Consider the following 17,387-nt stretch of genomic DNA (forward strand, 5'->3'; position numbering starts at 1 on the left):
AGCAAACAACATTCCTACAATACGGTATGGTAAGGTCCATTTTCCTTTACACAGTGGCATGGGAAAATGAACACAATGAAAATTATTCTGATGGACTGCACATAAATATGTGACTGGGAGGCGTGACCAACCTTAAGGAATATAATGGGTACGAAGAGCATTGGGACATGCGCGGTTTTTAAAGAAAACCAACGGTATACATTTGTTGCGCCAATTGATCAAATTTGGGTGTTAATTAGTTGCGCCCATTTATTAAACTTCGGTATACATTACTTGCGCTCACTGATAAATTTCCGCGCGGCACTCTTTCCTTTCCCATTGTATGGGCTTAAGACTTTCTGTGAAAGAGTTTGCTATCAACGACTATGGCTGGAAATGCTTTCTTTTAAATAATCGTACGAGAAACTTGGCACTTGCCAAAGTGTTTCAAATAACTGAAATTGAATTGACCCTTACGTTTATAATATTAACTAATGTTTTTAAGGAAATGTAGTGCAGTAATATTTCCTTGTCAATATTGAGAAATCAGCTCCTTAACATACTGTTTGCGGTTTTGATGTTTTGGATTGATTCTGTTAGCATTTCTATGTCATTCAGTTTAATATACGCACTTATTTATGTTTGAATGTCAGCGTCCACAAAATCGTTAATGTGTGAATGTGAAGTGATACAATTTGGTGAGAAAGGTCTATGAAACGCCTCCCATGCATTTGTAGTTCTATCTACATTTCAAGAGCAAATACCAAGAGAAAGTAATACACTTGATGTTATGAAATATCTTCGTTCCTATTCCAAAACCGCGAAAATGACAATGTTCTTCATATCCATTACTTTCCTTATTAAGACTGGTAACGACTCCCAGCCACATATGATATGCAGTCCATCAGAACAGTTTCCGTTGAGTTCATTTTCTTATGCGCGCGTGTAAATGAAAATTAAATACATCATACTCTAGAAACGGGTAAATATGTCATGCAAACATACATTCCTACAGTACGGTACATTAAGGGTTCATTTTCCTTTTCATGTTAGCAGAGGAAAATTAAATCAACGAAATTTGTTTTGATGGACTGCAATCAATATGTGGCCGGGAGGCGTGTCCAGCCTTAGGAAAATAATGGATAGGAAGATCATTGTCACATTCGCGGTTTTGGCTTAGAAGAGACGATATGTAACCAAATAATCGGCTATGTCTGCAATATTTAAATTGACTGGTTGGACATTGATCTGTTCAGCAAGAACATAACTTCTACGGGATCAAAGTATGTCAAACGAAACGTTCACAGCAACAACTTCATAGATAGGACAGTAATTAGTTTGATAAAGTCGATAGGCTATATGGGTACTGTTATTAATGTTATTACTACGAAAAATCTAATCGCTGTAAGTGACTGATGATCATCATTTTAAAGTTGTAGGACATTTCTGAATGTAGTGAAATACGGACGATTTTGTCTTTTAAATTATACACTGAGTGGCCAAAAGTCATGGGAAGACACCGAATGTGATATTAATAACAAGATGCTCCTCCGGTAGCCCTCAAAACGGTAGCAGTACGGCGAGGCCTCGACTGTATAAGGCAGGGCCTCTCAAACGCCCAAAATCTCACGCGTGCAGATACAGGCGCAAGAGCTCCGTGCACTGTGCATCGCTGCCGCTCGGCATGGCTCGGATCAACGCTTCGTCTCTGGGCTACTCGGCTAAGCTCGGCTCAACTCGCCTATGCTCGGCTCAAGTCAGCTTGGATTTGGAGCGCTACGGCGCAAGTGGGGCAGAGGGAGACAGGCGGAGCGAGCGAGACAGGCGTGAGGAAAGAGAGAGTAAGCGCTATTGCTCCAAATCGAGGAGTGGGGGGTCTGCACTCTGGTCAACCAAGCCAAGTCGTCTCTTGCACCGTGCACAGTGCATGCACCACGCGCATGCACCCTGAGAGGCCCTGGTATAATGTGTTGGAATCGTTCTGGAGGGATCTGGACCCACGCATATTGCACTGCTTTCCACAATTATTGGTCTTCTGTAATTGGTGCGTATACCAGCATTGACAGCATCCCATGCATGCTCGACTGGATTAAGAACGGGTGGATGGAGGGCCAATCCATGGTCGTAACTTCACTGGAGTGCTCCTCATACCACCTGCATGCCACCAAAGAGCGGTGAAATGGCGCATTGTCCTGTTGAAACATGGCTTCTCCATCAGGGTACTCTGTGGCCAGAAAGGGATACAGATGATCTGACAGAATGACCACAAAACGTGCACCTGTCAGCGTTCCCTACAGCCGGAAAATGGGGCCTAATTGCTACCGTGAGAACGCCGTCCAAACCAGAACTGAGACACATCCCGTCTGGACACAACCTTGTTGACACGCAGGATCCATAGCTTCATGGGGCATACACCACAATCTCACGCGCCCATCAGCTCGATGCAACTGGAACCAGGATTCACCGGACCGTACCAAACGTCACCACCGTACCATGCTCCATTGCGGATGTTCGCGGGTCCATGCACGTTGTTGAGCTCTGTGCCGGGATGCCAGCAAAAGGACACGAGTTGGTCGTCGGCTGGCGAAGCCTATGCGGTGCAGTTGCCTCCTTACAGTCCTGCTAGAAGTGCGTTTCTGACTCCCAACACTGAAATGCGCGGTGATATGATCACAGCAGCCCGTCGAGCGCCCAGTACGGTTCTACGGAGGCGATGTATTGTCCGTTCGTTAAACACCTGTGATCTTCCCGTGCGGCGGCTTGCGCGGGTAGCAACATTCTCTCTGCGATAGTGAAGATCCACCCTCGATACTGTTGACCTCGGAAACCCGAATTCGCGTGTGATCTCCGCAATGTCTTGTGCCGACCAACATCCCACTCTCAAAATCGGTTAACTCGCGACGTGTTGCCATCTTCACGACACTGGTGTCTGTCACAGAATGCTGAGCTACGCCTTAGCTAGCCGCAACGCTCAGGGGTCATACACGGCACATTTTCTAATGGGACACCCCTTCCCATGACTTTTGGCCACTCAGTGTTTGATTTCATTTAGCGCATAAAGTTGCTCAGTGCCCACTGGGAACATTTCTAATATTCGAATATTTTGAATTACGACGACATTGTATTCATAATCATAAATGATCCATAGCACTTCTACAGAGGAAGCAAAAGCAACCACATTATTTTAATGTCTAGAAAATATCTCAAAATAATAGAAAATTCCAGGCGGCTTAAGTAAGAAAACTTCTGAAAACAATTGTTTCTGTACGGCATAAACAAAGAGAATTCTTGGAAACACCACCCTGCATTGTAAGGACATGGATGTGATTCCAATTCCATGTCCAAAAGTGGACAACTTTAGGCACATGCGTTTAATTCTGGAGAGTAAAAGGCCCGAATATTCGCTAAGTCCACAAATGAAACGAATACCAGGTATAATTCAGAAAAACCAGGCTTGAGTATTTCGGAGGGTAAAGCACTGGCCTTCTGGGCCAAATTTACGGATTTAATACCGGTTCTGGTGCTGTTCATCAGCATCGCGTCTGCAGATTCAGCAGCATGTCAAGGGACTTCTGCGGGATAAAACTCCAGTATTTCAGTGTCATCGAAATTGTAAAAGTAGGTAATTAATCGGACGTAAAGCAGTTATTATTATTATTATTATTATTATTATTATTATTATTATTATTATTATTACCGAGCGAGTTGGCCGTACGATACTGTTAGAGTCGCGTAGCTGCGAGCTTGCATTCGCGAGATGGCCCATTCGAATCCCACCATCAGCAGCTCTGAAGATATTTTCCATGTTTTCCCTTTTTCACACCAGGCAAATGATGCGGCTGTACCTTAATTAACACCACGGACGCTTCCTTTCCAGTCATTACCCTTTCCTATTTTTGTCTTGCCGAAAACTTTCGATGTGTAAGTGCGACGTTAAACCACTAGTCAAAAATATTATTATTATTATTATTATTATTATTATTATTATTATTATTATTATTATTATTATTATTATTATTATTTCTTCTCGTTTCGATCTTCTACGGAACACGCTATTTCAACTGCTTTCCCCTACGCATTCTTCTTGGGTGAGCATCCCTCCATTCTTTGGTCCACTTCATGCCGGTTTTCCTTTTGGGTTTTGGCTGAAAACTCTCTACTTCCCCAAGTTTCTCCTCAAAGATTCACGTTCCAAGATAACCTCATATGAGATCCCCCAGGCCTTGTATGTATTTTTCCACCTCTATAAAAGAGATCCTTTTGGTTTTCTTTCCCGCAAAGTAGGCACGGATTTGATTGGACAATCTTCCGGAGCTCATTCGCGTCAAGTGGCCATAGGCAGTTATTCTTCTTTTGCGTATAGTGTCCGTTATTATTATTATTATTATTATTATTATTATTATTATTATTATTATTATTATTATTATTATTATTATTATTATTATTATTAATTCATGGTCACATATGTGTATCCGCATAGAACTATTCACATTATTCCACGTAGTCCTGAGGTTACAAATAGAGGAGTGTTTTACCATTGGGGCATGATAGCCGAGTGCACACGATATCAACAGCCTCGTAAAACTATAAGCTTGTACATTTCTCCCTTCCACACATTATCGTGGCCTTTACATGGATACACCTAGTCCATTCTTTTCAATATTCGCACACTTATATAATCTCCAAAAGTAATTGTATTAGATATAATTACAACTGTAAGGGCACTATTTGATCAGACTGCTCCAAATCGAGGCCAAATAATTCTCCGTACATCCTCATCAATACAAGAATAACAGTATTTTACCTAACATGTGAACTTTGAAACCTAAAATTAGATTCTGAGGAATTTCCCTTTCTTTAATTGGTAGAAAATTAATAGGCCTAGATGAGATAAAAATAAATCCTACCTAAGCAATGATATACATAGAGAATTAGCTATGGACGATATTACATGAAAGCATTTCTCATTCACACCGTAAATTGTCAAGAGCGATAAAAGTCCTCTTGCAAAATAGGTCAGTTCAATAACGGCATGCGCAAGTGATTCTTGTTGAAAATTAAGCCAAATTGGCCATGGTGTTATTATCCATACTAGCCACCTGTTATACAGACATACATATTAATGTGCTGGGGACCATAATTTCAGTTGGAGCCATGCAAGCTAATAGGTGACAAACATTAATATCTAACATCTTGTAACAAACGGGATTTGGTAAACTATATCACAGCTATATGATACTAAGGGAAACAAATCTGATTTCGATAACCAGCTTTCATATAAAGATGACAATTTCGTTCCTAAACCAAACTTTTATCAGTTTAATGCCGATAAGTACATACGTACATAAATTTACTTCTACACTATACACTGTTATGTCATTTTGAGTCAGCCTGAAGGCCCCTGTGAATTAATTAGTGCTTCCACAAATTTATCTTTGCAAGTAGCTCTGTCGCCTCGTTTAGTTCCATTCTTCTCATTTTTAAATCATTTAAATCCGAGTGTAACCACTGTCGTGATAATAAGCCTCTGATTTTCTAAGCATAACCATCGTCGAAACCAGGCGTAGCCTGATTGTTAGGTACTGTCCCGTTATTCAGCTGAAATTTAAGCAGAAAACTATGCAAACACCACTTGTAGATCCAACTTGATCTCACCTACCGTCTTCGGGAGACTTACTAGGCTGGTTTCAACCACTTCCAAAGGTGGAAGCAAGTTTAGAAATCTCCACGGCATAGTCGGGATTTCAACCCACACCTCATTGCATTATTTGTTGCCTATTATTATTATTATTATTATTATTATTATTATTATTATTATTATTATTTTAAAGTAATGCGACACGTTTTATAGTGATCCATGGCACTACAGCCCTTGAAGGGCCTTGGCCTACCAAGCGACCGCTGCTCAGCCCGAAGGCCTGCAGATTACGAGGTGTCGTGTGGTCAGCACGACGAACCCTCTCGCCCGTTATTCTTGGTTTTCGATACCGGGGCCGCTATCTCACCGTCAGATAGCTCCTCAATTCTAATCACGTAGGCTGAGTGGACCTCGAACCAGCCCTAAGGTCCAGGTTAAATTCCCTGACCTGGCCGCGAATCGAACCAAGGGCTTCTGGGTAAGAGGCACGCACGCTAGCCCTACACCACGGGGCCGGCTCTATAGTGGTCCTCACTCAGGTTAAATTTGAGACATGGTCGGTTATTTAAGGTCGGCTATTGGCAGATATTATTGCAAATCTCATCCTCGGTCACCGGATTCGTAAGCCACACTACATCACATCACCAGGATTCGAATCCAGGATACGTAAGTTGGGAGGTAATTAGCCAGACAACACGCTAGTGTGTCCCTCACGTTATTATTATTATTATTATTATTATTATTATTATTATTATTATTATTATTATTATTATTATTATTATTATTATTATTATTATTATTATTATTATTATAGGAATATTGTCTAAATGGGGTCCGGAGGAAAAATAAATCTGTTCTAAGTGTACTTCTCCAGTTCTAAAGTATGTAAATTATATGGCACTTCATACAGTCTAAATCATAACCTGATAAAGATCGTAATTGGACTAGTCTGTACTTAGGAGAACGAATCATAATATTATAATAAAATGGAACATATACGCGGTCAGTAATTTCACAATACAAATAAGACAAGAATTTATTCTTACTTCAGATGTTGTTAATTCATTTAGAAGCTTAAAATATCCTTTAGCAATCACTATTGTGTATTGGTGGAAGGAGGAAATCGTCTTGATATATTCGGAGCTATCATGTGATCTACAATAATATGTATGTCACTGAAATTATTTGAGTCTCACCAATATTACCCTAAAATTCTGTTTTTGTTCTGTAAATATCCACTTGAATTCGATAGGCATTGATGACTACCTCATTCGTACAAAAAAGATTTGTAAAATTATACTTTGAAAATAAGCCATTTGAAACAATAAAACGGTACACTAGAACAATAAAAACATAATAGTCATAGGCTTCACAGTTTATAGGTGTCACTAAATAATAATAATAATAATAATAATAATAATAATAATAATAATAATAATAATAATAATAATAATAATAATAATAATACTGGGCTCTACCAGCATCAAGAAAACCTCATAGATGCCATCAGAAGAAAACGTCTGACTTTCTATAGACACCTACACAGAATGGATCCTAATAGATTATTCCATAAGATCTACAAGTTTGCTAACAAAGGCAAATCTACTGGATTCCCCTGGACCAAGCAAAAGGCAGAAGTATTCAGTCAGCAGTATGTAAAGATTGTTGGTTACAAGGATGATGTCGAGATAGAGGAGGAGACTAAGGCCAAAGAAGTAATAAAATTTACGTATGATAACAATGACATTTACAATAAGATACAAAAGTTGAAAACTAGAAAACCGGCTGGAATTGATCAGATTTCTGGGGATATACTAAAGACAATGGGTTGGGATATAGTACCATATCTGAAGTACTTATTTGATTATTGTTTGGTCGGAGGAGCTATACCAGATGAATGGAGAGTTGCTATTGTAGCCCCGGTGTATAAAGGAAAGGGTGATAGACATAAAGCTGAAAAATACAGGCCAGTAAGTTTGACATGCATTGTATGTAAGCTTTGGGAAGGCATTCTTTCTGATTATATTAGACATGTTTGTGAAATTAATAACTGGTTCGATAGAAGGCAATTCGGTTTTAGGAAGGGTTATTCCACCGAAGCTCAACTTGCAGGATTCCAGCAAGATATAGCAGATATCTTGGATTCTGGAGGTCAAATGGACTGTATCGCGATTGACCTGTCTAAAGCATTTGATAGGGTGGATCATGGGAGACTACTGGCAAAAATGAGTGCAATTGGACTAGACAAAAGAGTGACTGAATGGGTTGCTATATTTCTAGAAAATAGATCTCAGAGAATTAGAGTAGGCAAAGCTTTATCTGACCCTGTAATAATTAAGAGGGGAATTCCTCAAGGCAGTATTATTGGACCTTTATGTTTTCTTATATATATAAATGATATGAGTAAAGGAGTGGAATCGGAGGTAAGGCTTTTTGCGGATGATGTTATTCTCTATAGAGTGATAAATAAGTTACAAGATTGTGAGCAACTGCAACGTGACCTCGAAAATGTTGTGAGATGGACATCAGGCAATGGTATGATGATAAACGGGGTTAAAAGTCAGGTTGTGAGTTTCACAAATAGGAAAAGTCCTCTCAGTTTTAATTACTGCGTTGATGGGGTGAAAGTTCCTTTTGGGGATCATTGTAAGTATCTAGGTATTAATATAAGGAAAGATCTTCATTGGGGTAATCACATAAATGAGATTGTAAATAAAGGGTACAGATCTCTGCACATGGTTATGAGGGTGTTTAGGGGTTGTAGTAAGGATGTAAGGGAGAGTGCATATAAATCTCTGGTAAGGCCCCAAATAGAGTATGGTTCCAGTGTATGGGACCCTCACCAGAATTACCTGATTCAAGAACTGGAAAAATCCAAAGAATAGCAGCTCGATTTGTTCTGGGCGATTTCCGACAAAAGAGTACCGTTACAAAAATGTTGCAATGTTTGGGTTGGGAAGAACTGAGAGAAAGAAGAAGAGCTGCTCGACTAAGTGGTATGTTCCGAGCTGTCAGCGGAGAGATGGCGTGGAATGACATTAGTAGACGAATAAGTTTGAATGGCGTTTATAAAAGTAGGAAAGATCACAATATGAAGATAAAGTTGGAATTCAAGAGGACAAACTGGGGCAAATATTCATTTATAGGAAGGGGAGTTTAGGAAAAGGCTAGGAAAGCAACAGATAGGGAATCTGCCACCTGGGCGACTGCCCTAAATGCAGATCAGTATTGATTGATTGATTGATTGATTAACTGACAAAGATCTTGCAGAGCTTAATATTAATCAAGCCACCATAACAGACAGGAATACATACCGTTTAATAGTAAAAATTAAACCTTTCCTAACATCCCTTACATCAGCTATCCACAAAGGAGCCGGCAATTGGTCAGAGGAGCGCAGGAAAGAATTCAGCGAGAAAATAAACGAATACTGGGCCAAAAGGAAGGCTCAAGAGGCCGCTAAGAACACAATCCTGTACGCCAAAAATGGGCACACGACGACAAAAACACAGCTAGAACTCAAGCACCGTGGTCCTCAGATGGCCTAAACGCAAAGAAAATAATAATAATAATAATAATAATAATAATAATAATAATAATAATAATAATAATAATAATAATAATAATAATAATAATTGAAAATGTGTACACTTCCTATGCTGAATGACCAGCAGACCGTCCTTCGATTCAGAGGGCTAGGGATACGATTCCCGGTCGGATCGAGGATTTAAGCCACTTCAGGTTAATTCCTCTTGCTTGGAGTTGCGTCTGCCTTAGTACACATCTATTCATACATAAACACACCACAGAATCAGCTATAACAGAAGCACACAACAGTGTATATATCCCTTCACATAGACCTGGAGTCAGAAAGGGCAACCGGCCGTAGAACATGTCTAAGTCCACAAGTGCTACACAGTTCGAACCCACTATCCAACGAGGATGTGAGAAAGGGAGAAGATGATTGAATATCCTAAACCAATAATGAGCTAGACTCTTTATTGAATTGAAGAATGAAAATGCAGGAACGCAGCTAAGAACATACTTCATTGAACCACGCAGGATCCAATTTACTATGCGTGAGAATTTTCCGGCAAACTTTATGAGAGACTTCCACCATTTGTTTGCACCTCCATGATTAATGAGTTTTTAAAATGTTGAGCACGCCCGCTAAGGCAGTGAATATATTACTAATAACATAGTAACATTGCAGACTTCCGTTACATAACACTGTGCTTCAGTGAACATACGAAATAATTACCTACCGCAGCGATTTAATGGAAATTATAGACATTTTACATCTTACATTAAATCTATCTATAGGCTAAATTACAGCAAACTCAAAGCCATGTCTACGTGTAACATATAAAAAGATACAACAACTAAAAAACGGCATAAATAAATTTCAAGTTAATTTCGTGCTCCACCAATGGTTACATTTTAGGAATCAATAAATCATTGAAATAAGTTTAAATCAGCTTAATATGTAATTACTGGTAATCAACATTTAATTAAGGCAATGTTTTTTCTAGCGTGCTGCATTAAGTTGAAATTTAAGAGCCTGTAGAGCTGTATCATGAAAGACCATCGCGCGTTCTACAGTCAAGGTGAGTCCCGAGCCTTCATACTACGGTGCAGCTGTTTTCGATATTCTCATTAATTACCGGACAGGTGTAACATAACGTTCAGTTCGTTCAATCAGCAGGTCTCACCTTAGGTGCCTTAACAGTGAGAAAGCTCTTCTGGTTTTGTCCTCCTCATACCTTACGTCCATACTTGGCGAACTATAATACTTTCTAGATTTCCAACACTGTAATTATTACGATCTATAGAAGTAGTTTGCTTTTACAACCAGAGTTCACTGGCGTAATTTTCCCCATATGTGATCCTTAAATCTATGTTACACTATCGGCAGCCCTGAAAATGATTTTCCGTTGTTTCCCATTTTCACACCAGGCAAATGCTGGGGCTGTACCTTAATTAAGGCCACGGCCGCTTCCTTCCAACTCCTAGGCCTTTCCTATCCCATCGTCGCCATAAGACCTATCTGTGTCGGTGCGACGTAAAGCCCATAGCAAAAAAAAAAATCTATGTTATTTCTCGCCTATTGTCCACTTATATGAGCCAAATAATAATCACATTCAGAATTAAGTTTAGAAATAGTTAAAAATATATATATACTTATATGCCCTCTCCTTTACATCCTTGTTACAACCCCTAAATACCGCCATAACCATGTGCAGAGATCTGTCCCCTTTATTTACAGTCCCATTTATGTGACTACCCGAATGAAGATCTTTCCTTATGTTAACACCTAGGTATTTCGGAAGGTGTTCTGGGAGGGATGTGATAAAAATTAAGACAGGATGTGAAACTCACATTAATTGTCTCTTACATTTTTAGAACGATAGGCCCTCTGAAACGGCAGCAATTCTGTCTATGAGTACTGTTACTTGACAATACGATGATGTAGGCATGTAAAGCGCGCTAGTGTCAACAGGTCGCCGAGTCCCCACGTTAATTATAGCGGCTGAAAGCGACGTTTCCGTGATCTGCTACAGCAGGTGTCTGGCAGCACGACGTAGTTGCCAGGTCTTTAAGAAGGTTCAGAATTAAAAACACTTCGCTGTCTGATACTACCGCAGCATTTTTAGGCAATCCAGGTTCAAGTGGAACAACTCAGAAAAGGAGAGGATTCAGTTTACTTACAGCCATCCAAGAAGTGATTTTCCGTGGTCTGTTCACTTAAGCTCTAAATGGAAAGAGATGGTAAGGCCACCTTATGTGGTGACGGAAGGGTTGAAAAGTCTCTGATTCCATAGAACTATGTGGAAAGTTCTGTTTTACATTTTTCACGCTATGAAATAAGTTATATTAACCTTGTAATAAAATGAATTCAATGTTTGAAAGAAGGAACGTTTCGAAACAGCTTTTATCCATGTTAAATCTAGCATCGCACTATTTTTGTAAGATTCCTATAACTGTAGCATCATCACAGACAAAGTTTATTAAATTTGGAGATATGTTAGGGGACTTGGCAAACAGCACAAATTAACTTTAACATGCTAGCATTCCTGACTAAACATCAGAGCCTGACTTCTGCTTTTGCCTTGGACGTATCAGAATCATCACTACAATTGTAAACAGTGAAAGGAAGGGAAAAGTAAGTCAGAATTTTATATATTTCTACGTTCTCGTTTCATGCATTCTTATTTCATACCTAGGCCTATAAGAGCAGTTCTTAAAGCAGACTTCATATTTTCTTGTCCTATTATTTGAATCGGTCTCGAAAGCCAAGAATAATTGCCGAGAAGATTCGCGTGCTGACCACACGACACCTCGCAATCTGCAGCCCTTCGGGATGAACAGCGGTCGCTTGGTAGGCCAGGGCCCTTCAATGGCTGTAGTGACATTGGGTTTGTTTTGGTATTATTTGGATGGAAAACCATCCCTATTTTTCCATCCTTATTATAGTTGTGGTATTTTTGTTAATTTGAGTTTCTTACAGTCAGTAGAACTGAAATAAGTTATTGTATTGTGAGTTTTACATTTTTAAATCACTCTTCATTCATAATATTTTGAAAAAAAAAATATGAAAAATATCTATCAACGAGATCAAAGGAAGGAAGGACGGAAGGAAGGAAGCAAGGAAGGAAGGAAGGAAGGAAGGAAGGACGGTGAAAGGTATGGGTCATATTTTCAAACACAATAATTTCTCTTGATACATCTTCGAGGGAGAAGTTTTTAGTAAGACTAGAAGAAGATAGTCAAGAAACAAGTGATTTACAGATTTATTACTGAGCCGAAATGAATTGCTGACAGCAGAATTCTGAGGTAGCAACAAGGTGACAATGGTGATGATTCATAATGATTTATTTAAGGTGAAGTTTCTCACACACATTAACCCATCAGTGCCCACGAAGAAAGTTTTAGTATCATAGTGGCTTTATAATCGACGTACCCTGTCAAATGTCAAAATGCGGAGGAAATAACAGCGTAACGGCCTTTTTGTCCTTCTACCAGCTTTATTCATGAGCTTACCACCTAAAATAACCTGAAGTTTATGTATTAATGGCTCAATATACACAAAGTGTTTCATAAGGTCCTTCAGGATTCCATAATCTAACATCATACTGCATCATAGAGAGTAGATGTTGCAGCTTGTAAATAACAAAGGCACCGGGCGAGTTGGCCGTGCGTTTAGAGTCGTGCAGCTGTGAGCTTGCATCCGGGAGATAGTGGGTTCAAATCCCACTGTCGGCAGCCCTGAAGATAGTTTTCTGTGGTTTCCCATTTTCACGCCAGGCAAATGCTGGGGCTGTACCTTAATTAAGGCCACGGCCGCTTCCTTCCCACTCCTAGGCCTTCCCTATCCCATCGTCACCATAAGACCTGTGTCGGTGCAATTAGCAAAAAAATGAAAACAAAGGCCACTGTATCTTCCTTTCCGGTTCGAGATCAAGTATCATCACTAAAATAGTGACTACAGTAGCTGGATCAGCCTCCTCCTCTAAATTCCGTCCCAAATTTTCAAATCTGCTTTTCACTTTCAAATGCTTCCCCAATCGACATTTTGTGTAATCGTATGTAACCTATTCCTATGGTCATTGGCCTTATTTTGAAAGAAAAAAAAAACCAAGAAGTATTTTTCTACATTTTCTTGTGTGCAGACGTAGCACATTGTAATATTTATTAACAACCTTTGACGTAGGCCCTACATCTTCTTCGACTTTTTATTACCAGTCGTTTTAAGTTTGCTACTCACGTTTTTAATAGATTTAAATCCGTTGGTGAGTTAACCGCTGTTGACTGGGCGAATTTCCATCGTTCTGAGTAAGATAGTGGTGGTGATGATTATTTATTGAAGAGAAAGTATATCTGGGCAACCATTTCCTATTAACACTAGTCAGAGGGAAAACTGGAGGGCTTATAACACTTTGAAAAATGAAGATATTGGCCAAAGAGAGACAAGGGCCATCATAGGCGTGGAAATAAAAGACTCCCTAGGCATCCATACATGATACTATCGGGGTCGGAAAAGAACAAGAGTTTATCAAGGGAGGTCGGAAACAATACATTTAGATGAAAGATGAGCCTGGCACAAGTAAGTGGAAATAATGCCAGGACTCAGCTAAGAGCCCTGTAGTTGTCAGCCATCGCTCCCAAGTTAAGATCCCCTGGGGTCCCTTTTATTCGCCACTTATGTCAGGTAGGGGATACCGTGGGTGTTATTCTACCGCCCCCACCCACACGCGGATGTATGTGAGATAGTATCGTGATTTTTACTACATTCACAACGATGGTGAGTTTTCAATTCAAACTTACCAGCTATATAGGCCTATGTAGTTTGCTCTGAAGGGTTGACTGTAAGGAAGTTCTACCTGCCTTCGTGTGTTCATATCCAATATTTTCCTAAAACATCGAAGGGAGTAGGCCGTTCGACTCCTTGGCTGAATAGTTAACATACTAGCCTTCGGTTCAGAGGACCTCGGGTTCGATTTCGATTTCCTGCCGTAGCGATGCTTTTAACCGTACAGTATCTGGCTAATTCCAGTGGCTAGAGGGTTGGGTGTTTACGATCGTCTTAACAGACATTTTACAACATAGCACACTATAAACTTCAAAGTGAAAACATGTTTGTTGTTTAAAGAGGCCTAACATCTAAGGTCATCGGCCCCATAGTGACAACAACCCTCTACATAAGGTTGGCGTCACGAAAGGCATCTGGCCGTAAAACTGAGCCAAATATATATAAAGTGGCTCTTATGTCAGGCAGGGGATACCGTGGGTGTTATTCTACCGCCCCCACCCACAGGCGGATGTGTATGAGATAGTATCGTGATGAAGTTATACTATATTCACAACGTTGGTGTGTTTTCAACTAACTCACTACGAAAAGGCCGTAAAGAAAAAGAAGGTGATCTACGTTAACATGCTAACTTAGTTATGCTTGACGCCGTTGAAATACCTGATTCCTTCAGGAATTGTCTTGGAAACATCGAATTTAATTTTAAAAATTTCTCTACTGAAACCCATAATGTGTGCATGCTCTGAACGCAGAATATACTAGTTCCTGATATAGTAACTACGTAAATATTATTATTATTATTATTATTATTATTATTATTATTATTATTATTATTATTATTATTATTATTATATTACTATTATTATTATGTCCAAAATGCACAGTTCTGGAAAAACATGCAGTACTGCAGGTCTCGAAGTTCTGAAAAAATAAAACTGTTAAGTAACGAAATATAAAGCCGTCAAATTTGAAGAAATTTACTTCTCTTGATTAAATATAGCCATATATATAAAATACGAGATTGAAATAAACATCTTACATTTATGGAAAATTCAATGTTCATTATGCATAAACTTATTCTTCTGAGAGATTCATAGGTCTTCTTTAAAGATGTCATGGTCTCCACAAAATCAGCCATTAAGAAAGAAAGAAAGAAAGAAAGAAAGAAAGAAAGAAAGAAAGAAAGACAAAAAGAAAGAAACGTGTCCTCTGTGGGTTTACTTCTGAGTATTATAGTGCCGCTCTTTCATGGCGGAGTGACCAAACAAATATTATTGACACATGTAATTTGGACTGGCTCCTTGGCGTGACTTACCGAGGGAGTGGCTGGGAGGTTTGGGTCACGTAGCTGTCAGCTTGCATTTGGGAGATAGTAGGTTCGAATCCGATTGTCGGCAGCCATAAAGAAGGTTTTCAGTGGTTTCCCATTTTCACACCGGATAAATCATAGGCCCGTACCATAATTAAGGCTACGGTTCCTTCCTACCCGATCCTAGCCCGATCTTAGGCCTTTCCAATCCCGTCGTCGCCATAAGTCCTAACTGTGTCGGAGCGACGTAGAGCAAACTGTTAGAAAAAGAAAGCAAAATGTCTGACTTAAAGACTGCGTATTTGGCACAATTCCTCACAAACAAACAACGGACCACACTACCAGCTACCAGAGAAACTAGTCAATACAGGCATTCAAGGGATGTTGAGGTTGAATCCCACCGTCGGCAAATGCTAAGGCTGTACCATAATTAATGCCACGACCACTACCTTCCCAATTCTAACCCTTTCCCATACTTGTGTTGCCGAAAACTTTCAATGTGTTTATGCTACGTCAAATCACAGGAGCAGAAAATAGTCAACATATTCCTCTTTATGAGGATGGTGTCAGAAAGGGCAAACTGTCGTGAAGGAGGGTCAAGCCAACATGTTTGACACGGTGGGAAAAGCAACGGGAGGAAATGAGAAGAGGTTACACACAAAGGTAGTAATGGTAGATGTGACACATATGCCTCTTTTCCAGCGGTCCTAGGCTCTGTTTCCGGCTGGAACAAGGATTTAAACATGGGCTCAGGACCGAGACGGAGTTCAGTCAATCAGTCACTACCGATCTGCATTTAGAGCAGTCATCCAGATGGCAGATTCCGTATCTGTTGTTTTCCTAGTCTTTTCTTAAATGTTTGCAAAGAAATTGGAAATTTATTGAACATCTCCCTTGGTAAGTTATTCCAATCCCTAACTCCCTTTCCTACAAACGAATATTTGCCCAAATTTGTCCTCTTGAATTCCAGCTTTATCATCATATTGTTTATACTTTTACAGACACTACTCAAACTTATTCGTCTACTGATGTCATTCCACGCCGTCTCTCCACTGACAGCTCGGAGCATACCACTTAGTCGAGCAGCTCGTCTCCTTTCTTCTAAGCCTTCCCAGCCCAAACTTTGCAACATTTTTGTAACGGTACTCTTTTGTCGGAAATAACCCAGAACAAATCGAGGTGCTTTTCATTGGACTTTTTCCAGTTCTTGAATCAAGTAATCCTGGTGAAGGTCCCATACGCTGGAACCATACTCTAGTTGGGGTCTTACCAGAGACTTACATGCCCTCTCTTTTATGTCCTTACTACAACCCCTAAATAGCCTCATAACAATGTGCAGAGATCTGTACCCTTTATTTACAATCAAATTTATGTGATTACCCCAAAGAAGATATTTCCTTATATTAACACCTAAGTACTTACAATCATCACAAAAAGGAACTTCCACGCCATCAACACAGTAATTAAAACTGAGAGGACTTTTCCTATTTGTGAAACTCACAACCTGACTTTTAACCCCGTTGATCATCGTACCATTGCCTACTGTCCATCCTACAACATTATCGAGGTCATTTTGCAGTTGCTCACAATCTTGTAGGCCTAACTTATTTCTATGTATAGAATAACATCACCTGCAAACAGCCTTATCTCTGATTCCACCTCTGGACACAAATCATTTATGTATATAAGAAAACATAAACGTCCAATAATACTGTCTTGAGGAATTCCCGTCTTAATTTTTAACAGGGACAGATAATGCTTCGTCTACTCTAATTCTCTGAGTTCTATTTTCTAGAAATATAGCCACCCATTCAGTCACAATTTTATCTAGTCCAATTGCGCTCATTTTTGCCAATAGTTTCCCGTGATCCACCCTATCAAAAGCCTTGGACAGGTCAATCGCAATACAATCAATTTGACTACCTGAATCATGATATCTTATCGTCGCTTCACCGGTAAAACGTTGTATCCCACAATACTCTTCCTATCAATTTTTCTCCTTAAGACTGGTCACGCCTCCCAGCCGCATATGGATACGCAGTCCATCAGAACAATGTCCGTTGTGTTCGTTTTCCTATGTCGACGATTAAACGAAAATGAACCTTGCATGCATTGTACACTAGGAGTGCATAAATACGTAATGCAAACGTACA

Source organism: Anabrus simplex, chromosome 1 (genome assembly GCF_040414725.1).
Source record: "Anabrus simplex isolate iqAnaSimp1 chromosome 1, ASM4041472v1, whole genome shotgun sequence".
NCBI lineage: Eukaryota > Metazoa > Arthropoda > Insecta > Orthoptera > Tettigoniidae > Anabrus > Anabrus simplex.